The sequence below is a fragment of the Phyllobates terribilis genome, unplaced genomic scaffold, assembly GCF_046119375.1.
Source record: "Phyllobates terribilis strain yellow unplaced genomic scaffold, ASM4611937v1 Scaffold_3__8_contigs__length_932513732, whole genome shotgun sequence".
Classification (NCBI taxonomy): domain Eukaryota; kingdom Metazoa; phylum Chordata; class Amphibia; order Anura; family Dendrobatidae; genus Phyllobates; species Phyllobates terribilis.
Genome location: NW_027362763.1, coordinates 552,106,594 through 552,131,503, shown reverse-complemented (window position 1 = coordinate 552,131,503; position 24,910 = coordinate 552,106,594). Strand labels below are relative to the sequence as shown.

At 41.2% G+C, this 24,910-nt stretch overlaps 1 protein-coding gene across 5 annotated transcripts in view; it reads right to left on the bottom strand.

The window, feature by feature from the left end:
• The window catches only part of SASH1 (SAM and SH3 domain containing 1), a 1,215,158-nt gene that overhangs the window by 963,363 nt on the left and 226,885 nt on the right, over positions 1-24,910 (bottom strand). The window lies entirely within an intron of this gene.

The window sequence follows — 24,910 nt, the reverse complement described above, 5'->3', positions numbered from 1 at the left end:
ATGAGCAAATTTATTCAAGTGGAATTAAATTCTCAAATTTTACAAAATTTGTATTCTTCAGAATACAGATTTTCTGCATCTTGCTGTGCATGATTTTAGTAATATACCTTTTTGCTTGAACCCTATATGGCTGTCAAAAGGTTAAAAAATTATAATAATACTCAATTCACTGCTCGCATGTCTTCTGCAACCCACGCAACATTTCTTTTTGCCTTCCCTGGTCATGTGCAGCCTCCTTCACTCTGGGTCAGGACGTCCGGGTTGACCAGGCAGGGGCATGACCCCAGAGGTACTTACAAGGCCTAGGGGGGGCGTATGTTGTCACATCGTGGCATCATGACATTCATTGCAATGGCATGGCATGTTGAGCAATAACATCAGAGGCCTGGTCACAGCCTAGAATCAAGCAGGCCAAAAAGGATTCGAGCAAGCAAGGAAGGCGAATAGAAGAGGCACGGAGAACCTGACGACAGACTGTGGGGGCAGCAGGACAGGTGAGTGTGGAGGTGAGTGTGTTATTTAATTTTACGTCCTACATTTAATATGCTTTGGGGCCTATGGACTCTCCAGAGCATAATAAGGAACATTTCATTTGTAGCAAATAACTAGACGCAAATCAAAATTTCATTGTAAAATCCGCATGATTTGAGAATTTGAATCTTAACAGATTCAATCATCTCTAACTAATAGAAAATATTCTGTAAGATTAGATCAGGGGCCAGCAACCTTCGGCACTCCAACTGTGAGATTACACCTACCAGCAGTCCCTGACAGCTGCAGCCGGTCAGAGTACGTTGGGAGTTGGAGTTTTACGATAGCCGAAATGACATCGGCTTCTGATCCCTGAATTAGATCCTAAAGAGCACATTTAATTAACACCTTTATTTGCATAAAGACTCGCTCACACTGACGCATAGCACGACCTAGTGCTAGCCGATGTTTTATCACATAGCACTCGGCCCAATGTTATACCGTGGGCCAGTGCTAATTTGGCAACCAGATTGCATGCACCCATACAAGTCTATGGGTGCATGTGAAACATCGGACTGTACTCGGTTGTCATCTGACTGCAGTCCGATTCACACGAACAGAGACTATGGAGAAGATGGAAAAATGAAGTTCTCATCTTTCCCATACTTGTGCTGCGATTCCCTCATGCGAGAGTACGCACTGTGCACTGACACTCAGATCAGACTCTGACAGAGTCATTTGCATAATCGGCCCGATTCTCTGGCATGAGAGAACATACGGCCATCTGACCACAGTCTTAGGCTGAATTAACACGTTGCAGCCACGTTTAATTTTTTTTCTGGGATCATGCTAAAGCTCCAACATTTTTGTTGCAAATTTTGAAAAGCGGCAAAAAAAAAATGCACTATGTAGCATGTGACTTAGGAGGAACAAGCGCTTACAAAATGTGTCTCAAATTTTAAAAGCTATTAAATTTTACTTTAAAAGTTAATATTAATTGACCCAATTAAAAAAAACCCTCTACTCTGGGACTAAAAAATCGCTATGCACTCATCATGGATAGTCAGCCTACCTAGTGACCTCCATTTATCTCCTGCCACTCGCATCAGTGTTTAATTGCCCTTGATGCCTGGCTCAGTGGCATGGGACTGCAGTCATAAGTCTAAACCTCACCTCCCATGTTTTACCAGTCCAAAGGCACAGAAAAGGCAAATAAGCCATGGCTTAGACTTACCACTGAACTCTAAGCCACTGCGATAGACGTCTTAGAAGCAAGAAGAATGAAACACTGATTGGAACAGATGAAGTTGCAAAAGGCAAATGGAGTGCACTAGATAGAGTGACTATAAAGGAGAAATCTATAGTACTATTTCAGTCCCAGGTTGGAGAGTCAATTTAATGTTAATTGGCAGTAGTAACATGATTCAAGTGTGCAGTGTCAGACTGAAGAACATTGAGTCCACGAGAGGATTTGATTCTGAGGGCCCACCTTTCTCCCCAATGTTGCTGTGGACAGTGGCCATTCAAGAGCCCCATAGCAGCTGCAAGGTTTGCACTATAAACTCTCCTTAAGGAGAAGCCAGAGCCCGCCGGAGGATTCTCCCGTTCACTGGTGGGCCAGTCCAAACCTGCATGTGTGCAGGATCATGTGCGGAGGAACAACGCCGGTCTGGGAGTTGAGGACAATGTATTTTTTATTTAATACCCCAAACTAGGGTCACTAACATTAACTTTTAAAGTAGGGGGTCCTAAGAGGAAATTGATTATTCTCGTACCCATAAAACGGTCAGAGTGTCATCAGTATTTTGGACCTGATTTTCTTAAGTGTTTGGTCAGTGTGTCAGTCTTTACCATCAGAGTTTAATCACGGATTTCCAAGTATGAAAAAATAAAATATTAAATGACAAGCTTCACCATACATTACAAAGTTGATCACGGACATCACATAGATTGTACTCATAGACTTGTACATGTAATTTTCATCCGTGACGCCAATAAAAAATGTGCATGTCTCTGTGATTTTTTATTGTGTGCACACGGTCCACCTAAATGGCGCTATAGACTATAATGGCTACATGTTCTATCTGTGAAAACCATAGATACAACATGTACATGAAAAACGGATATCTTTATAAGGTCTAAGGGCTCATTCAGACATAAATGATTTGTCTCGTATAGGAAAAACTGTTCATCAGTGTTTTTGATCAAAGTGTCATCAGAGTTTGGTCAGTGTGTTACATTTTACTATTAGAATTTGCTCAGTTTCACCAGTTTTTTATCGGATACATTTTTCTCTGTCCTTTTCTGTTTTCACCATCTGCCTGCGGACTCGCTGATTATGTTGTGTGCACAAAGAGGTTTTTACATGTCCTTGTCAAGCTGTGCACCTTTTTAATTTTGACATTAGGTAATGATGTGTAGACATATGGAAACCATGCCAACGATGAGTCTGCCTCTATAGAGAAGCTGCATTCTCCTACCACCATTGTCCCAGAATTACTAATGTCTAAGGGTCATTTCCATTTTGTACTTGTAAAAACATTTATATAATTAGTGTCTGAATATGTTTTATAGCTCTACAAAATTAGAAACTTAACACTGTTTTATGACATCCTGTGTACAAAATACATACAGTACTTCCCAACTTTTGAAGAACAGAAAGAGGGACTAATCATTCTGTGTGTATAGCGCTCCGCGGCAAATTTTGGCCATACCCCAAGCCACACCCATTTACCATTTCTTTCTCCCCTGGCAGGAGGAGATGTCAGAGGGGCGCTAGCAGTGAGGGGCATTCAGCAGACACCCGAGACGGCAGGGCTTAGACCCAAATCCAGGACTGTCCGCTGTATCCGGGACAGTTGGGACTAGAGATGAGCGGATCGATTCACGGGACTCAGGTCCAGAATCCAGGTCAGTGGTACCTAGCGGCTGGACTGGAGGCCTGTGAATCTCTTACCATCCGGCGTTCCCAGAGCAGCTGTTGATTAGCCAGGGCTGACACAAAGTCATTTCTGCATCATGCTCATCTCTAGTTAGGGCCTGTGGATTATTTTTTGCTCATTCATTCACAGTTGTAGAAGCCAGAACCTTCTCATTTTTATGTAAGCTTCATTATATGACATCTGGCTTTTTTGTGCCTGTAAAGCCGCGTTCACACATAGCGTAAATAGTGCATTTATTGTTTTCTACAGGTGTCCCCTCCAAACTACGGAATAACAATATCCTTTCATTATTGACTTTTGGTTGTGTTTCTTTGATGCATTTTCCCCCTTATTTGATGCATTTTTGGTGCAGATGTGAAGCAGCATTTTTAATGCTTTTTTAATAGTACAGAAACGCTTTGATTCTTAAAAATGTAACAATGTTTTGCTTGGACAGTTAAATAGCAGAATTACTGTGCAAAAAAGGCAGCAGAAAAAACACAGTATTTACGTTACATGTGAACATGACCTAAATATCCAACCAAAATGGACGTGATTCCATGAAATCTCCTGCACCTAAAAACACTTTTGCACTGTGCCGTATTGGTGTTTTTTTCCTCTATAGGCTTTTATGTGGAGCTTGAAAAAAAAGCATCTAAAAAAAAAAAGTTGCCTTTTTAAGCACAGAATCAAAGCTTTTCTGTACTATTAAAAAAGCATTAAAACACTGCTTCACATTTGCACCAAAAAACACATCAAATGAGGGCAAAAAAAACATAAAAGAAACACAGCAAACACACAATAATTAGAGAAGATTATTTTTGCGTCATGTGGTATGGACACCTGCTGAAAACATGCAGAAAAAAAAACAGTACAATAAAATAGAGCATGTATGCTACGTGTGAACACGGCCTCAACGCTACATTTTTATTACATTTTTTATAGGTTTAAAAGAGAAAAAAATTAATCACGCCATTTTTTACACCATTTACTGATCACCGTTAATAATCTGATCGGTGTGTTGTGCAGGCTATTATGATTGGTTGATCGATGTCCATGTTATTTGCTGATTTGTGATGTTTATTTTTTTTATAATGCGCTGTAAAAATCTGACTTTTTCTTCACCTTTACAGGGACATAGAAATACACTGTTGTGTACAGATGTATTTCTATGTATCACTATAATCTTTCGGCGAGTTCAGTGACTGCAATGCAGCTTCAACTATAAAAAAAAAAACTCCTATATTTGTCAGTCTAGCCTGTGGCTTGTAGCTTTAGCTAGATAGAGGTTGTGGGTTTGATACCCAGGGAGACCATATGAAAAGAAGATAATTATTTATTTATTTAATTAATGTAAGAGTATACAGAGAAATGCTGACCACGCTCCCTGAGGAGGAGGACCTGTGGAGCAATGAAGATGTCGCACAAAGAGCAGCGAGTGAGTGGAAGTCAGAACAAATCCCTGACATTCTGGGACAGCAGGACTAATAAGCGCAATAGGATCTTATCCGGATAAAATGGGGAGAATGTGGGCAATGGTGCTCACCTGTTAGGGTTGTGTGACCACATCCACTATAAGGGCTTAAGACTCACAGCTTGGAGAAACATGAAAAGACTGGAGTAAAATCGTTTAAATCTGCGCTGCCGGCAAATTAGGATTGTGAGGAGTCGGAAATCCAGGAATCCGGTTTATTTTTCAACGTGTTTGGAAGTGTAACACTTCTTTGTCAAGACAAAACACGGCCGGTGGCTTGTCCTGATGAAGAAGTGTGACATTTCGAAACGCGTTGATCAATAGAGTGCATTCCTGGATTTTTGACTCCTTAAAATCCTTTTTCGTCTTTATTTGCCAGATGCGCAGATTTAACCCATTTTACTCCAGTTCTTTGATGAAGTTTATTAACTCATGTAAATAATTAATAGTCGAATACAGCTTCTAAGATGACAGTGGGCCATGTAGCCTGTTCAGTCTCTGCATCATTGTATGTCCCTGATGTACAGTATATAAAACAATAAATGGAGTAATTACATAGTGTAAAAAACTATAGGATGTGTAATAAAGGATTTCCCATTGTCTGCACTCCATTAGGATGACTTTCTGCTAATACTTTATGCCAGGCACAATGAACGAAAGATCAAATCTGAGGTTACAATGCCTGTATAGCTGGCTTTTTATTTTGCTGAAAGTAAAATACCTCAGCTATCATGGTTATCAAAATTCCACCTGGAAAATGGGGTGGCTAAATGGATTAATCACTGACTTTTCACCTTCAAGACCAAAGTTGGATTTCAGCCCAGATATGAGTAACAGAAAATCATTTTGATCATTCAAGCGAGAAAGTACCCGAATGAAATTAGTGTGTTGGTCTCAGCACAGTCCCTCCGACATGGGAGCACCAAAATACTAATCCACCTCTTCTTACCTTATGACACCTCCATCCTTACCGCACATTACTACTTTTAAATCAGATTACCTAAAGATATTTATAAGTATTAAAGTACATGGTTAAACGCTGGGGATTTCATAAATGGGTTCACAAATACTCTGACTTCTTCATTATATTCTGCAAGAGAATTTAATGCAATCCTCCAAATGTTTTTATGGATCAACATGAAAAAAGTAATTAAACCTTGAAAACAGCAAAATAAATCATTTAATTCCATTATTTTAAACACATTCCAATATCGCAGAAATGATGTGTATTGGCTGTTTGTCTGTTTAATATGTAAATGCTATTTGTTTTTAGGCTACATTTATGATGGCTAGAGCTATGTTACAGCATCTCTAAAATAGCAGCTATTGTGGAGTGGTCCCAGCATGTATTGGTTTGTACCTATGAAAAACGGTCAAAGGAAGAATAAGTGGTAAACCAGGTCATGGGTGCTGAAAACTCAATTGTGAATATGGAGTGAAGGTTAGCCTATGTGGCCCAATCTCGCTGTAGCACAAATTGTAGAGATGAGCAGATCTTTTGAAATTCAAATTCGCCAAATTCACGAAAGATTTGGTTTGCGGCTTAATACATTTGTGCAAATCTCAATACTGAAAAGCTTGTAATTGCTCAGAAAATGCATGTGTGGGAGATGAGAGAAAGAGAGAAAGAATGCACCTTGCTGACCAGAAGAGCTTACATACACCTGGAGAGAGAAAGAGAAGACCCAGCTGACCATAAGAGCTTACATTCTAGAGGAGACAGAGACTTAACCAGTGACTCCGGAGATGGAAAATGACTCTACCATACAAAGTGTGCTCCACTGGGAAGCACTGATTTCTGATGGCCAAGGTACTGACCACTGTACATGGAATGATAATCAAAACATGTCGTAGCTTCAGGGCATTATGGGTTGGCCCGCACAGCAACACAAGCTCTATGATGCTTTATCAGTATGGGAAATGGTGAAGGGTAAGTTTTGGGGGTTTTTTGCAAACCAAAAATTCAATCTCAAAATGTTCTAATTTACGATCCTTTGTGGATCAATGCACTTATCTCTAACAAATTGTTAAAAGTTAATGCTGGATATGATAGAAAGATAGCATCTTGATGCATATAGGGCTTTAAAGTAGCAGACTGGTCATTGTACTGGTGCTGGTTACTGTCCGCCCCTCCACTGACAGTGCCTGTGAGCTATCGAACTATGCCATGGAGCTATGAAAGATTGTCTGATAATTCACGCTCAATACTCGTGAGGAGAGAATTTTCCAATATTAGGAATGAGGTATTAAAATTATGATATTTCTATGTAAAACGACTTGCTGTTCATATGGCTTTCGAGTGTCTTTTAACCATTTCAGGTTTCCAAAAACGCAAAGTGGTTAAAAAAAGTGACCTGACTATTCTTCAGGCGCTCTATACTTTACTATATAACTAAACGGGATGACTCAAAAAATGTCTGCAAGACAGCGTTTTTCCGGTGTTTTTCCTTGAAAACCGCTAGTGGTTCCATGCTTGTTGTATGAAGTTAAAAAAAAGTCTGGGAAAATGGCAATAAAAAGGACTTTAAAAATGCTAAAAAAATGGCTATGGCCAAAAATGTTGAAAAAGAGCTAAAAAGGATACTTCAGGAAATAAAAAACTATTGTTTCAAAAAGCATCCTCTTGTTGAAAAAATTAGTGTTTTGTGCACATACCCTTACAGTTATATTGATGACTTGAGTCTTTTTCCTAAATTACCCATGCATGAGATTATTGTAACACACTTGCCAGCTCCCCTGCATGGTTCACCTTCTCCCTCCATGCAGGGATGCCAAGACAGTCACTACCGCGGCACATCTCCCTGCTCTCTGACTTACATAGGTGCTCCTAGTGCACGCACGCTCCCCTGCTCTTAAAGGGCCAGGGCATGTGTGGCGCCCCTGCGGGTTCAGTCGCCACAGAGCTACTGCATCTCACCCAGAGGTGTGGCGCCCCACTCTCAGGTAAGGAGGGAGTACTGCCCGGGACCCACCCACCTGCATACAACACTACACCATTCCAGACCTGCAGGCGGGGCAAGATGCACAGGCTTATTCTAAGCCCTGTCCCAGGTTGGAAGTGGGGGGAACCTAGAGAGGGGGAACCATGTAGTGGGTGTGGGTGGAGGAAATAGTTCAGGGGAGCACCTTCAGTGGGAGTATAAGAAATCAGGGAACCATCTAGAAGCAGGCAGAGAGAACCAGTCAGACAGAGGAGAAGGAGTGGGAGCAAGAGCTCTGGAGGAGCTCTGCTCAGAGAGGAGAGGGGAGCGGGCCTAGACAGAGAGGCCCAGGAGGACAGGCTGGAAGAGGACAGGAGTAGAGGGAAGTCTCTAAGAGGAACAGAGGAGATCCCAGGGGCATGGCGAGTGCGGAAGCCACCCATGCGCCCGAATCTGCAGGAACGTGGAGGGATCAGGCCACAGAGGGGACCAGCCCCTAACTAGTGGAGAACTACAAGGCTCAGTTAGAAACCGGAGGCTACTGTACTTGCAAGGTGCAGCTGCCAACCACCACAATTACATTGCCGAAAAGGCGGCCACAGAGGGTCCAGGGGACTGCACGTCGCCCGACAAGATACGAGGCTACCGGCTTGGGACACTGATTGTGAGGCACAAGGCAGGAAGGTGAGAGCCAGGGCAGGAAGACGACCGAGAAAGGAGCATAGAACAGGGCCCCGTTTAAGTACTCCTGAAATACTTGAAAGCTGCTCAACCCCTTCCTTGGTGAACACAGGACGACGTGGGCGGTTATAATACGGAAAGTGTAACCTGAGGAACTTAACAACTGTGTCCTTGAATAATTGCTGCGCCATCGCCAGCCCTGCGCTGCACGGCGCCGGCGATATCTGCCTCATAACATCACTACATCATCTTACACTGCCCTGGAGCTAAGCTCTGCCTGTGGAGAGCTGGGCCAGCTCTGCTGCGTCACCATCAGCTCCAGAGGATCTGCACCGCAGCGGCGGCCCTGTGTTGCTGCATGCCACAGGTGGCGTCACGAACATTAAACTATAAAGACTGTATACCCCTTTTTGTTGACCGCCCTGGGTCACGGACTGGGTCACCGCCACTGTGACATCCCCCAGCACCGACCGGCCTGGCTACAGAGTACCCCACAACCCAGGGGGCACGTCACATGCACCTGCTTAGTTGCCCCCAGTCAATAGCTGGGGGGCATCTTGCATAAAAGGCACCCTCCCAATGGGGAGATGCCTAAGCAATGTGGATTCATTAATTAGTTTGACTGGAACTAGTGAGTTGTTAGATTCCCTGATCTTTGTGTGGCTAGGTCCTCAACTCGAACCCCTGGTCCTTGTGTGGCCAGTGCCTGAACGTGCTATCCCGGTCATCGTGCAGTCAGCGCCTGAACCTCATGACCTGGTCCATGTGTGGCCAGCGCCTAATCCTCATCGCCTGGTCCGTGTGTGGCAAGTGCCTTAATATGTACTGTGTATATCCCGACTCCGAAAACAAGTCTCCAAATCCAGACCTCTCTGTGACTCCTTGTCAGTATCCATCATGTCTGAGAAATAGTCTAAACGGAGCCTGAGTCCATGTCAGCGAACCTGACCCTTGGGATCAGCAGCTGAGGTTTCGGGGACTACCTAGGAGTGGTACCTGGCGGCCATAAGTGGTACCTGGCAGCTACCTGTAGGTCAAACCTGATTCCACCATCAGGAGCTCAAGCTCCAGTGAATATCAGCTAGCTGTTTAGCTACTCCCCTTCCTAGGTAAGCCCAGCCCTGTGGCACAGTGGGTCCACGAACCACATGCGCCACCTCCGGGCGTGACAATTATGAAGTCTTCACCATTCCATGGGGAGATATTGAGCCTATTATGCAAATGACATTCTTATCAAACTCTAATTAGAGTTTGATCAGAGTGTGATCATAGTGTGATCCAATTCTCTCGGATGTGAAATAAACGGAGAAAATATTTCTCTATCTTCTCCATTGTGTCAGTCTGTGAAAATTGGACTGCACTCAAATGTCATCCGCAAGCAGTCTGATGGTTTCCACAGACTCATTGACTTGCATGGCCGAGTGCGTTCCGAATATTGGATCAAACTCAAACATACAGCGACATGTGCACAGCCCCATAGAGTAACGTTGGTCCAAGTGCAATCCGTTGTTTTGTCAGATCGCGCTCTGACCAAAAATATGCTCATCTGCACCTGCCCTTAATTGTACTGATAGCTGGTGAATGGTAACGTTAAGTTCCCAGAATTAGTTTTTGGTGAGTTTTTGAAACTGATTTTGGCTTCACCAAAAACACAGCGTACAGTTCCATCAAAGTGGATGGGATTTAGAAAAATATCATGGTCACTTTGCCTTTTTTTTACCTGCAGTGCATTTAAAAACTTAATAAAAACGCCTAATTCAGATACGGCTATGTGCACACGTTGAGTATTTGCAGGAGGATTTTTCTGATGCAAAAACCAGAGCGTTGTTTTTTCCCATTCATATGAATCAGTGAAAAATGCTGCTAAGAAAATGGAAAGAATTGACATGCTGCAGTTTGATGGCTTCAAAAATTTAAAAAATCTCATTTAATTTGCTGATACTGTAAAAAGCTGCATTTTTTCCATGGCAAAACCGCGTAGTGAAACATGACAAAAATGCAACAACAAGTCCTAATATCTGCAGAAAATGTGCAATATCAAAAACTCAACAAATACTCATCTCGTGAAAAACTTGTTTTGTTGAATGTAAGGATAGGAATTTCTGTGACCAACATTGATTGAATTCGATTGTCAAATAAATTACAAAGTGATAACTTAATATCCCCTTATATTCCAATCTTCTTTACCAACTTTTAGATTTATTTCACAAAAAAATAGTAATAATTGTTATAATGACAATATCTCACAAGTGACATTTAATACATAAATATTATTTTTATGCATAAAAAATAATATTTGCATTTTAGTTTATTCATTTTGTAGAATAAGAAGTGTGCTGGAATACAGTAAATTTTGATTAGTAGCCTGTGATTGCAATCACTAATTTCACCCTTAGAAGTCCAATATGTTCCTTAATGACAGGAATGCTTTAATCAAAGAAAAGCCGAGAATACAATGTACAGTAAAATAATTTCCCTCTAATGCATAAAATAAATGTATTCTAGTTTCAAGTGACCATCTAGTATCTAATCAAGGAAAATCTGCTCCTAGAAATTAGGTCATGATGAATACATCTCTGTCGGAAGTATGTCTATGCTAAATACTACTTGTGCATGCTTGGCACTTGCCTAGATTTTGTGATCATCATGACTCAGCTGTAAGTGATCATGTTACTGAAAATCAGAAAGAATCCATAATTCATTTCGAAAGGATGTAATCATACACAGTGTTATAAAATTAAACTGAGAAACTGAGTCTGATATCAGCAATATTTCCTTTTTCTTTGTAGTTTTTTAGGGTAGCGTAACTTCAGGTTGCACATCCTTTTCTAGTCCAAGCGTCACACATAGTCATATTGAACTACTTCTAAGGGCCGCAATGAAGCCCAAAAAGGTAGTACCTTTTGAAAGGTTTATGGCATATAAAAAGTATGTGCCATAATTGAGAGATGCAAGCCACACTACCTGGACTCACAGATATCTGGAGAATGAGGTGCTCTTCTTCCCCAATCACTACTCTAGAGAGGAGGAGACGCTGCACATGGGTAATTCTATCCATAAAAGACTACATTTTGCAATTACCTTAAAATAAAATAGTGAAAGCAGTACACATGGGCAGCCACCTCAAGGCTTGTCAGTTTCTTCATTTGATAAAGATGCCAGCATGGCATTGAAACGCGTAGTGGACAATTAAGAACCTTGAAATATTACCACAGCAAGACATTTTTTTCCCAGTAGCACAGCCAACTTTTAAACGTGTTTTTATCCTGTTTGTTAATGGTAATGGAATGGTGCAGAGTGTGGAGCAGATGCAGCCTGGTCTATGCTTCTGTTACCCCGACGCGCGTTTCACCGCTATAGCTTCTTCGGGAATAAAAATTCAATCAGTTATATTACCCTAGATTTCTTCTTTATCTGTGACTAATCTGTCTCAGATTTATACATTTTCATGTATTAATGAAGTGCTATGCTTAATTACTTTGTTACTTTGGACCCGTTGAAGCGCCGGAAGGCAGCGAAACGGCCGTTGTCCCTTTTTTCCTCTCCCCCGCATACCCTTCGGGGTCTCAGTCCAATGCTGCACTCTGAAATGCTCCACACACAAAAATAAAGGAACGTTTTAAAGAAGACTGGGTGAGTGCTACCTTTCCTTCTATTCTTGCTTGTGATTGAAATATTTCTTGGATGTGCACCACCGTTTAAGTCTTGAAGTACACAGTCTGAATTATGCCCTGGTGATTGATCCTCTGAAAAAACAGCGTGGTGCCAGAATGTTTCTCTTGCATTTGACTATGCTTAATTTTGGAGACACATAATTATAAGACTCAAACATTCTGCTGCAAGTTCTCCTGAAACATCAAATACATTTCTCCATAGAGTATTATGAGCACCAACTGTCATCTCCTATTTCAGTAATGGAAATCTGAATGGAATCTGAAGTCAGATTTTACCCCAAAATTGAGAATTTTGAGAATGATGATTAGTCTAGGAGGTGAAAGAATCAGTTTTATCTAATAAGATAAATTACAGTTTCTTCTTATTATTGATTTATGAATAAAAAAAATAAAATCATGGTCACTTTTTATGTATATATATTAGTTTTGGTAAATTATTTTATCTCTTTCTTGTTAAAATATGCCCAGTAGCCTCAATTAAGATCACATTCATGCTTTGAATGGTGTCACCCTGTAACAGTACATACTATTTTATCTATATCAAAATCAAACATACTGTCAAATAATCTTATCTTACTCAGCACTGTATTAAACATCTCTACTTACTAGAAAGTCCATTTCTTTCATTGCTTCGCTGTTCATCCCAACAGGAAGAAACGTCATGAGCAATTTATTCTAGATAATGTATTCCCAGCCACAAGGTAAGTGTCAGTAATTAATATAAAGCTATTTAAAAGCTGTTGTTGTGAAGCCCCTGCTGTTAAATCCAAGAGAAAAAAGCATAGTAGAATATGCTTAGTTTATTACAAAGTCTTCTCAATGTCAACCAAAACACCAAGCAAACTTTTCTATATAAACGCATAAAATGCATTATTTTTCTGAATACTAAATATAAGAATTTGAGCAATAGTACATATATAGATGAGTGCAAACATATGAACATACCTCTTTATATGTTGCAAAAAGCAGACATGTACCCTATATCTCCTGCGTACACACTCACCTTAACCTGCGTGCACTCTGCAGATAAACCATGTCAATAAATGAGATCTAGACTCAACTAGAATGTCACATTTATTGTAAAATATGTTATTGCGACTGAAGTCTTGTTGTCAGATGTAGGCGAGGATTACACAGGACCATTAAATATCCAATGTCCAATGTGTAAAAGTGAAGCTCCACCTTTGATTAACATTGACGATCTAAGCAGAAAATTAAAATATCTAGCAAATTTGTTACATACAGCCATTCCATTTAGTGATTGGCGGATGAATTAGCGGAGGATCGAGTTTGAGACAAATTTCATGAAATTCGTGGCGTCATGTATAATCGAACATTTTGAAATTCGATATGCAGTTCGCAAAAAAAAAAGCGTGCCTGGCACCATTTCCCACACTGCTTGAAGCATCAGAGAGCAGGCAAGCGAAATTTAGTATTTTTGCGCAGCCTCCCCATAATGTCCTGCAGATTTGACATGGACCATCATAGAGCAGTGGTTTCCAATGAAGCACACTTGGTATGGTCATTTTCCATTTCCAGAGTCAATAGGTAAGTCTCTTTCTTCTGTAGAGTGTATGCTCTTATAGTCAGTTGGATTCTCTCTCTCTCCTATAGAGTGTCAGCTCTTATGGTCAGTGGGGTCCTCTCTCCTGTAGAGTGCAAGCTCTTATGGTCAGAGAGGTCTTCTCTATCTCACCTACAGAGTATAAGCTCTTATGATCAGCAGGGTCTCCTATCTCTCTCTCTTGTAGAGTGTAATCTCTTATGGCCAGAGGGATCCTCTCTCCTATAGAGTGTAAGGTCTTATGGTCAGCAGGGTCTTCTCTATCTCACCTACAGAGTATAAGCTCTTATAATCAGCAGGGTCTTCTATCTCTCTCTCTTGTAGAGTGTAAGCTCTTACGGTCAGCAGGATCCTCTCTATCTCTCTCTTGTAGAGTGTGAGCTCTTATGATCAGCAGGATCCTCCATTTCTCTCTCTTGTAGAGTGTAAGCTCTTATGATCAGCAGGATCCTCTCTATCTCTCTCTCTTGTAGAGTGTAAGCTCTTATGATCAGCAGGGTCTTCTATTTCTCTCCCTCTTGTAGAGTGTAAGCTCTTATGGTCAGCAGGATCCTCTCTATCTCTCTCTTATAGAGTGTGAGCTCTTATGATCAGCAGGATCCTCTCTATCTCTCTCTTGTAGAGTGTAAGCTCTTATGATCAGCAGGGTCTTCTACATCTCTCTCTTGTAGAGTGTGAGCTCTTATGATCAGCAGGATCCTCTCTATCTCTCTCTCTTGTAGAGTGTAAGCTCTTATGATCAGCAAGATCCTCTATATCTCTCTCTTGTAGAGTGTAACGTGTAACCTCTTATGATCAGCAGGATCCTCTCTATGTCTCTCTTGTAGAGCGTAAGCTCTTATGATCAGCAGGATCCTCTCTATCTTTCTCTCTTGTAGAGTGTAAGCTCTTATGATCAGCAGGGTCTTCTATCTCTCTCCCACTTGTAGAGTGTGAGCTCTTATGATCAGCAGGATCCTCTCTATCTCTCTCTTGCAGAGTGTAAGCTCTTATGATCAGCAGGATCCTCTCTATCTTTCTCTCTTGTAGAGTGTAAGCTCTTATGATCAGCAGGGTCTTCTATCTCTCTCCCTCTTGTAGAGTGTAAGCTCTTATGGTCAGCAGGATCCTCTCTATCTCTCTCTTTTAGAGTGTGAGCTCTTATTATCAGCAGGATCCGCTCTATCTCTCTCTTGTAGAGTGTAAGCTCTTATGATCAACAAGATCCTCTATATCTCTCTCTTGTAGAGTGTGACCTCTTATGATCAATGCGGTTCTCTCGCTTTTTCTCTCCTATATATATATATATATACAAATAATCTTTAGGTATTAAATAGTGCCTATTTTATTATTTTAGGGATATTTCCTAACCTTAGCCATTTTTTTGTAAAATCCTGGACAAACCCTTTAAACAATAATAATAAGGCTATGCCTATGTTCATTACTCCTTTTAAGTTTAGTATTTTCTGCAGTTTGTAAACCTGGCCTTAAAAGCCATGCGTGGGATAGACAGGCGACCCACATACAGTAGGATTTTTCCCTGGCTTTGACCTTTAGAGTGTTCACAATACAAAATATTTGTAAAATATATAATGATGAAATATACATAAAACTAAATTATTACTAAAATTATTAAAACGAAATGTTATATAAGTATGATAAAATATTACTCATTCCTCTAATTTACACTTGCCACCATGTACTCTGTTATGTACCAGCAGCAGAGCTCTATTTACTGCGACCTGTCATTAAGGCATAATCTTTTCCTGATTCCATTATTACTCTTTGTCATACTTGTCAGCCTCTAAATCTGTATTTACTTGTGATGAAAATCATCAGCACATTTTAGAGGCCTCCAGAGCTGTCCACTTTCCTTTTAATGAATGTGCCAGCTCAGCAAAGCAAAGTGACTTAGTAACCTTGTCATCAGCTTTGTGATCCCAGTGGAGAGACATAATTGCACGCATAAGACCTTGTTCCCTCAGTATTTTACTTGAATCTACTGTATAAGACAATTCTGGCTCTTTAGCAGGAGGAGGAATCTTGTCTACATTGTGGGTCGGATATTTCTTAACGGGCTTTTTTTATATGGAATTAGGTAATGGAGCAGTGGTCAATCATGAGCACTGCCATTCCATTCATTCTTAATGGGACCACCAGAGATAACCAAGCGCTGCACTCTGCTGGTCTCCGGCTCTCCCATAAGAATAAATGGAGTTGAGGTGTGCATGGTCTATCACCCCTCCATTCTTATGGGGCTCTTCAGATTGGTGGTGGTTCTAGGGGTCAGACCCTCAGCGATTCTGTAGTTATCTCCTATCTAATGGATAGAGGATAAGTTTCAAACTTGAGAATAAGCAAGCTGTAACACAACAAAGTGGGTAAAGATAGAAAAAGACACAGCTTCACACAGGTTTACCCTACAATCCTACATATGACTGGAACAAATGATGAAGTGATAGACAATTGCAGTATATTATGGTTAAAAACGCAATACTAAATATGAGAATCATCATAAACCATTAGATCAATGCTTAATGTAAATTAATCTAGTGTTTGTGACTTATAATGATAGTAAAGATCATTGTCTTAGTCCAAACATTCAGAGTTAGCTTTAGTCTGGCATAAAAAGGCAAAGTTATCACAATAGCAAATCTTTGACAGGTGAAGATACCACATTTCTCCTGAATGTAGACACTATTTATCATGCTTACCAACTTTTGAGATTGAGAATGGATATTATGGAGAATCCAAGTAGGGTAAGTAAAGTGGTTCACCTAGCAGTGCATGCCATGCAACATTTTCCCCTTATGTCCCACCCATTTATAAGTGACTTACCCCAGCCTATGGCATTTGATTTACAAATTATACATACTTCCTCCTTCAGCTTCCCACAAATTGAATATAGAACGCACAAAAGATCCCCTAAACAATTAGTGTTAAGACACAAACCTTTATACAGACAATAGACCAAACTCTCCATGGACAGAGACCTAGACCAGAACCCCCTGTCTACAGACCTCAGACCAGTATCCTCCAGATACAAGATGATACATCAGATCCTTTACAGAGCTTAAATCAGACATTCCAGTATTCACTTCACATTCTTGTGTTTCCCTCTACTCCCAATGTCTGGACACTGCTCTACATCAGGTAGGATGTTGGCTGTGGTGGTTCTTTTGGTCATGCCGGCATGGGGACAGGTAAACATGTCAGGGATATGCCAGCTACTCCTTGAGACCAGGAGATTTTTCCCCTCTTTTGGGAGTCTCTCGGACATATATACACATATTGTATATGTGGCGCCCCTGAGGATTCAGTCGCCACAGAGGTACTGCACCTCACTCAGAGGTGTGGTGCCTCCCTTCACTCAGGTAAGGAGGGAGTGCTGCACGGAACCCCAAACACCTGCATCTAACACTACACTGCTCCAGGCCGGCTGGAGGGGCAACATGCAGAGCGAAGCTGCTGAGCCCTGACCCTGGCTGGAGTGGGGGGAACCAAAGGTAGGGGAACCAGTAGTGGGTGTGGGTGGAGGAAGTATTTAGAGGAAGCACCATCATAGGAGATATATAAAGGGAAGCGATCTTAGGGTGGCAGATCAGACAGAAGGGACAGTTCAGAAGAACAGTCTGGGAGCAGAGCCTCTTTAGGAGCTCTGCTCCGCAAGTTAGGGCCTAGTGACAGAGGCCCCGGAGGGGAGCAGGGAGTACGCTCCATTCTAGTAAGAAGGGATCCTAAGGGGTACGGCGCGTGCAGGACGGCACCCGTACGCCCTGAATCTGCCAGGTGTCAGAGGGATCGTATGCCGCATTCTAATCCCCAGGAGGGTCAAGTAGGTCCCGGATCCGACGTACAGGAAGGACTCCAGAGCACCTGAGCGGGATTGAGAGTGGGCAGCGCAGAGCTGGAGGGAGAAGGACCTAGTGTGAAGACAGTCAAAATAGGAACACGAGAAAGTGGGGTTCTGCCCGGCATTCCCAGGCTGCCTGAAGAAGGATTGAACCCCTGCCCGGTGAATGAAGTGCGACGCGGGAGGCTTGCACCTGTACAGTGCACCTGTGGACTGTCTAAGAACTGTGAGTAAAATCTTGGATGACTGCACTGAGCCGCCTCCGCTCCTTTCTTTCACCAGTGCCATTTCCCTCCCTGCACTACAACGCCCAGCGCACCTCCATTCATCTTACACGCTGCCCTGAGGCCCGCTCCACCTGTGGGGAGCCATTCCATCACAGGCTGCCCTACCATCTGCCTCAGAGGACTGTTGCAGCGTTGGTGATCCTCACCAGACACCACAGATGGCGTCACGACAAATCCCCTATAAATATAAATTCCCCATTTCACTGACCGCCCTGGGTCACGGACCGGGCCAGCCACCGTGATATCTCCCCCCAGCAGCCAGAGGCCCGGCTGTCGAGTACCCCATGGCCCAGGGGGCGCGTCATATACTGCTACATTATCTGCAGTAGTGCTGGAGAACCAAGGGAAAAAACGAAACATCAAGAGGTAGGTTTTAGTGGATTTGCCAGCTCTTCGGTAAATCCAAGCAATTTCTTTTTCTGGTAGTCTCATGGCCATTTCGATGAGGTTGGCAAGTATGCTGTGCCTTAACAAAAACTTCAATGACTGGTATAACTAAATTTATACTGTATGTGACTATTTTTTTCAACATATGAAATCACATTTCAGAATATAGGAACCTTCTGTTTTCCTTGAAAAGCGGAGAAAGACTTCAATAAGCCTAAATGTGTCATATCCAACGTATCTGTTTATGGCTCTATAGAGGGTAAATGGAATATTCCAGGCAGAAATGTGTTAAACTTAATGCAGGGCATAAGGAGCTGATGCTTGACACATGGATTCGAAGAGGACAGAAGAGGGATTCCCAGTATCATACACTGCCCTTTTAGATCCTCTGTTAGGACAAAATAAAGTATGTGTTATACCTTAATATACAAATGTACATGATCATAGTTGGTTTCAAAAGTTTTTACACATCTGCCCCTTTATTATTATTATTATGTCCTTGGAGTGTAGGAAGAAACCGGACTACCCAGAGGAAAGCCACACTGACACGGGGGGAACCTCCAAAAAGACTGAAATGTTAAAGAAATCACCGATCTGTATGACAGAAATGAAGCAAGTAATTTTCAATACAGAAATATGGCACTCTTGGAATATTTGGAGCTCGGATAGCTTCACACATCATAAATATGACATTCTAGAAAGAATACTGCACTCTTTGGTAAATGCTATTTATTTGTGTCATCCAATCCACAGTGTATAATGTGTGACGTTTCGGTCTGTTATAGACCTTTGTCAGATATACACTATAATAGTAAAGCATAATAAAGTGTATTAGATAAACATAAATACAACAAGTAATATAGTTACATATATATAGAGAGTATGCAGATATGGTGGTACAAATAGCACAATATCTAGAGCTGGGCAGATCAATTTATGGATCTCTGTTCCACTGGCTAGGTCAGTAGTATCTGGCCGCTCGACAGGAGGCTCATGAATCTCTTACCTTTTGGGTTGCCTATTGTGACTTTTCACGATTTGGGCTGGCACAACAACATTTGAGCATCACCAGGGCCCAGACTGGAGTGGGGCCCGCCAACACTAGTGGCTATTTAACCTGGATATACATCCTTGAACCCACATTCAACTGAAATGAATTATGACACAGAGACCCGCAGGTTCCCTGCATCGCAATACCCTCCGCCAGCCCATCAGAGGTTGGCAGCAGATACTGGCTTGCACATCACCGATTGCGCATGGCAGTGATGTCATGCGCTGCCCATTCCACCACACTGAACTCAGCTGCCAGCTTCTGTACCGGCTATAGAAGAGGACGCCACATGTTGTGGGAGCATGGAAAGGTAAGAATAATCGTTTATTTTTAAAATGTGCTGGAAAAGAGCCAGGTACATTATTGCTGGAAGAGGCCCAGGATGGTGGACATTATACTCGGAAGAGGCTCCAGATGGACATTGTTATAGGATGATGGGGCACCGGATGGAGGCGGGTATTATTACAGGAACTTGCCAGGAGATGAACATTATTACTGGAAGGGGCACAGGATGTGGATACTATAAGAAGAAGGGGCCCAGGATGGAGGACTTTTTACTAGAAAGTAGCAGAGGATGGGAGACATTATACAAGGAAGGGCCCAGGGTGGGGGACATTGTTATAGGATGCGGGGGTATTTTTAAAGGAAGGGGCCAAGGACGGAGGACATTAATTCAGGAAGGGGCCAGGAGGGGGCCATTATTACATTATTTAGGAAGGAGATAGGAGAGGGTACATTATTACATGTAGGACGATTGCGCATGTTTTTGTAGGTTCTAGAATGCTACAAAAGCCCATACATCTGACCAAGATGCAGGTGGGGGCCAGGTCCAAATTTTGCACCAGGGCCCATCGAACTCTATTTGCGCCACTATGCATCATGCTGTAATGATGACGTCGCACCAACCCAGCTTATCAACCAGAATAGTGTATGTCTGATGAAGGTCTAGAACAGACTGAAACGTCACACATTATACACTATGGACTGGATGACACAAATAAATAGTATCACTTCTCACCTACCTAAGAGTGCCAGATTCTTTCTACATTGTAATGTAGCAAGGACGCCTCATACACAACTGTACAGCCTGTAGCACAAGTAAACAAAGGAGACATGAGTTGTCTGTAGAGGCTTAACGTAGCAGTAGTTGTTGCTAACAGATAGGCAGCACTCTGGGAAGAAAGCAGACCAATGAGGCGTACAGGACATGTCAGGACTGTAATACAATGAGTAATGAAGAGAACAACAATCCCAAGGATCTTGTTAAAATTCCGAAAGATCAACAGCAAAAAAGACAATTGCATGACAATTTTAAATGAAAATAGAGAGGAGAGACGGCTGTGTGCAAACCAAGGTAGACTCATCGCTCTGGACCTGCACAGTTCAAGGCATTTACTTTAGTTGGAAACAATTGTGTAGAAACACATTAACAATCCCCATCCGCAAACTCACATCCAAGTTATCTTCCTCATCAATCAGTTAACCTTTATTTATGCCTCCAGGCTGCGTGGTGCTGGCTCTTGCTGAGTAAAATTTCCTTTCAGTGAATTTATTAACCAGACATGTAATTTAATCAGAGATTTCAATTTAGCAAGAGCGAATCAAATTTGCCATCATCATTTAGACAATAATATTGTTGTTGTTGTTTTTTTACGGACTCAGAGCTTCAGAGTCGCCTGTTTTAAGATAAAGCTATAGCAAGTGCCAGCGTAGCTATATGGAGCCTGGGAGTACTATAAAAATGTGCCATCTATTCCAAACATACAAACAAAAATCAATTTTCTATTAGTTCAAAGCCTGCCATGCGTACCAGGGAGATTACATAGACATACTCAAATAGATTGTTGTCAGATCACTAACGCCCTGTCACCCAAGCAAAATAAAGCCATACCGATATATTTAGGATTGAATTTTAATTAAAAATCATAATTTTGATAAATAGTATATTGTATCCGAGAAACTAAATGAACTAAAATCAAAATGCTCACTGCACATGTCCCACCTTCCGCTCAATCTGCTATCCAGTCTCACATGCCTTTTCTTTTCTTCCGCGCTTTGAACACTTCACTGCAGGCCAGGAAATCACACTGTGCCGTTACTTGGCCGACACAGGAAGTAATGTTGAACAACAGTTATGCCATGCACGGATGTTACTGTCCGAGTCATGTTAAAAGTCCTGGTCTGGAGTGAATATGCTGAATAAAATCCACGTGGTGGAGGGAGGGGAAATGAAGAGGCACGGAGGACTGGATGGTGAGCTACAGGAATGGACCCCAAAATTTGTTGTGCAACAATTCCAGCCAATTTTGCGCTCAAAAAGTCAAATGGCGCTCCTTCCCTTCAGAGCCCTTCCATGCACCCAAACGGTAGTTTTCACCCACATATAGCACTTTCCACAAAAATGTTTTTTAGCCCCAATTTTTTTATTTTCACAAGGGTAACAGGAGAAAATGTGGCAGTAAAAACCACCATAGAATTTGTTGTGCTATTTTTCCTGAGTACACCGATACCTGTTTGACTTTTTGAACGTAAACGGTGGAAACCCCCACAAGTGATGTCATTTTGGAAACTATACCCCTCAAGGAATGTATCTAGATGTGTGTTGAGCACCTTGAACCCCCAGGTGCTTTACAGAAGTTTATGACGTTGAGCTGTTAAAATAAAAAATCACGTTTTAGACAAAAATGTTCTTTTAGCCCCAATTTATTTATTTTCACAAGGGTAACAGGAGAAATTGCACCATACAATTGTTGAGCAATTTTTCCTGAGTATGCCGATACCCCATATCTTGGGGAAAACTATTGTTTGGGAGCACGCAGGGCTCGGAAGGGAAGGGGTGCCATTTGACTTTTTTAATGCAAAATCTGCTGGAATCATTAGTGGATGCTATGTCGGGTTTGAAGAGCCCCTGATGTGCCTAAACAGTGGGAACCTCCATACAAGTTATACCATTTTGGATACTAGACCACTCAAAGGATTTATCTAGAAGTGTGATGAGCACCTTGAACCCCCAGGTGCTTCACAGAAATTTATGACATTGAGCTGTGAAAATAAAAAATCACATGTTTCCACAAAAATGTTATTTTAGCCCCAATTTATTTATTTTCACAAGGGTAGTAGTAGAAGTTTATAACATTGAACTATGAAAAGGAAAAAAATAATTTTTCCCTCAAAAATGTGGGGTTTGCCCCAAATTTTTCAGTTTCACAAGGGTAACAGGAGCAAAATATACCATACAATTTGTTGTGCAATTTCTCCTGAGTACACCAATACCCCGTATGTAGTCGAAAACTACTTTTGAGGCACAGTGCTAAGCTCTGGAGGGAAGAAGCGCCATATTACAGTTCAGATTTTGCTAGAATGGTTTGAGGGTGCCACGACATATTGGCAAAGCCCCTGAAGTGCCAGAACAGCAGAAAATCCCCATAAGTGACATCATTTTACAAACTACACCTTTCAATTAATTCATCTAGGGGTGCAGAGAGCATGCTGACACCACATGAGCCTCACAGAAATGTATACCATTGGGTGGTGAAGAAAGAATAATTATATTTTTACCACTAAAAGGTTGCTTTAGCCCCAAATTTTAATTGTTTATCAGGGCTAATAGGACAAAAATGGACCTCTCAGTTTGTTCTTCAATTTCTTCTGAGTACGCCAGTACCTCACATGTAATCGGGAGCTACAGGGTGGGCCATTTATATGGATACACCTAAATTAAATGGGAATGGTTGGAGATATCAACTTCCTGTTTGTGACACATTAGTATATGGGAGGGGGAAAACTTTTCCAGATGGGTGGTGACCATGGTGGCCATTTTGAAGTCGGCCATTTTGGATCCAACTTCATTTTTTTCAATGGGAAGAGGGTCATGTGACACATCAAACCTATTGAGAATTTCATAAGAAAAACAATGGTGTTCTTGGTTTTAACGTAACTTTATTCTTTCATGAGTTTTTTTACAAGTTTATGACCACTTATAAAATGTGTTCAAAGTGCTGCCCATTGTGTTGGATTGTCAATGCAACCCTCTTCTCCCACTCTTGACACACTGATAGCAACACCGCAGAAGAAATGCTAGCACAGGCTTCCAGTGTCCGTTGTTTCAGGTGCCACTAAAAGTCGCTTTTTTGTCTTAAAACCTAGTTTTTGCATCGCCATATTTTGAGAGATATAATTTTCCTGTATTTCTATCAAATAACAGAGTCTTATGAGGGCTTGTTTTGTGTGGGATGAGTTGACGTTTTTAATGGTACCATTTTTGGCACATGAAGGTGGAATGAACAAAAAACAGCAATTAAGAAATTGTTTTTTGTTTGTTTTTTTATGCTGTTCCACGTGTGGTAAAATTGATAAGGTAGCTTTATTATTCGGATCATAGATACTACATTTATATATTTTTTTATGTTTTGGCGCTGTAAACCTATTTTACAGAAAAAATTATTATTTTTGATTTATTCTGAGAGCTATAACTTTTTTGTTATTTGCGGGACAAGATGACGTTTTCAGTGATACCATTTTTATTAACATTCGCCTTTTTAATCATGTTTTCTTCCACTTTTCGTTTGACAGTTTTTTGCCTTGATTTTATTTATTTTTTATGGTGTTCACTGAAAGGGTTAACTAATGGGACAGTTTTATAGGTCGGATTGTTCCTGACGCAGCGAAACCAGAATATGTGCACTTTTTTTTCATAAAAATATTTATTTATGGGTTTCAAATATATATATATATATATATATATATATATATATATTTATATATTTAGTATTATTATTTTGTGATTTTTTAAAAAAAATACTATTTTTACAATTTTTTTTTACTTATTTACTTAGTCACTCTATGGGACTTTCACTTTTTGCAGTCTGATCGCTTTATAAAACATTGCAATGCTAGTGCTGCACTAACACAAGCTCCCTCTCCATGCATTCTAAATGCTGCGATCGATATCCCAGCATTTAGGTAGTTAAACTGCCTGCACCACTCCCTAAAGTGAGATCCAGATGTCAGCTGTCAGTTTCACTGAACACCCGGCAGCGATCGTGCATGCCCAGAGCTTGTGCGGGCAAAATCGCCAGTACATATCCATACGTCCAAGGCCTTCCCAACCTGGACATATGTAATGAAAATAATACCTAAATTTATGCAGAACCTGTTCTTATATGCATTTAATCAGGATATACAGATGTAGCAACATTTATCTTTAACTCAGATAACATTGCATCATTTGACACCTAACCTGATATTGGTCAATGGTTTGTGCAATGTTAAAGGGAACCTGTCATCACAATTTTATATAAAGTAAAGATATAACTTTAATGGCACTGTAATACTGATTAAATTGATACATTTGGTGAAGAAACTTTGTGTTTCTTCTTTAATCATCATTTCACGTTTTTGGGTGGCTTGCTGCTTATTTCCCTATTGCTAGCTTCTAGGGGTATGGGTTCTGACATCTAATGTAATCCAAACTGAAGAAGAATTGATAGTGTGGTGCTGGAGTCCAGCCTAATCATTCAATGATTGAAGGACATATTCTTCTGTAGTTTGTTTAAAATATAATATTATGACTGTAGGCCAAATTCATCAAGGTTATTTTTGCTAGGATTTTTGTGTAAAACATCTTCAAATGTCACAAAGTTTTGGT